Here is a 983-nt window from a genome sequence, read left to right as displayed (position 1 = left end):
TTGATGTAATACCAGTTGCGTACTGGGTCAATATAATCGAGCCCCTTCTCCAAAAATTTCAGGCCTTGTGCCTAGAATACAAAAGAATACTGTGAAGTAAAACTGGAAGAAAATGGTGGTATCACCCACCTCTTCCCTACCCCCACTCTGAACAACAGAGAGAATTGTCTCGTGCGAAATCCAGAAAAAAAGGGAGTTCTGAGTTCCAATTTAGTTTCTCCCAAGATCGACTTTAAATCCTCTCAGGGTTGATGTAATACCAGTTGCGTACTGGGTCAATATAATCGAGCCCCTTCTCCAAAAATTTCAGGCCTTGTGCCTATAGTATTGTTATTATTATTATTATTATAAAGTGGCGAACTGGCAGAATTGTTAGAATTCTGAGTTCAAATTCCGCTGAGGTCAGCTATGCATTTCATCCTTTCGGGGGTTCAGAAAATAAGTACCAGTTGAACACTGGAGTCAATAAAATTAACTCCTGCCCCCACCCAAATTGCTGCCCTTGTGGCAAAATTTGAAACCATTTTTATTGTTACTATTATTATTATTATTAAGGCGGTAAGCTGACAGAATTGTTAGCCCACAGGACGAAGTGCTTAACAGTATTTTGCCAATCGCTAAGTTCTGAGTTCAAATTCCGCCATGGTTGACTTTGCCTTTCACATCCTTTCAGGGACAATAAATTAAGTACCAGTGAAACACTGGGAGGGGGTTGGGGGTGTCGATATAATTAACTATTCCCCTCCTCCCAAATTTCAGGCCTTGTGTCTATAGTAGAAAGGATTATTATTATTATTATCATTATTAATGTAACGAGCTGGCAGAATCGTTAGCATGCCGGACGAAATTCTTAACGGTTTTCCGCCCCTCTTTGTTTTTAGTTCAAAATTCCTCCAAAGTTGACTTTGCCTTTCGTCCTTTCAGGGTCGATTGAATAAGTACCAGTTATGCATTGGGGTCGATGTAATCGACTCAACCCCTTT

Source organism: Octopus bimaculoides, unplaced genomic scaffold (assembly GCF_001194135.2).
Source record: "Octopus bimaculoides isolate UCB-OBI-ISO-001 unplaced genomic scaffold, ASM119413v2 Scaffold_40451, whole genome shotgun sequence".
Classification (NCBI taxonomy): domain Eukaryota; kingdom Metazoa; phylum Mollusca; class Cephalopoda; order Octopoda; family Octopodidae; genus Octopus; species Octopus bimaculoides.
The sequence above is the reverse complement of the archived record's forward strand: the minus strand, read 5'-3'. Positions refer to the sequence as shown.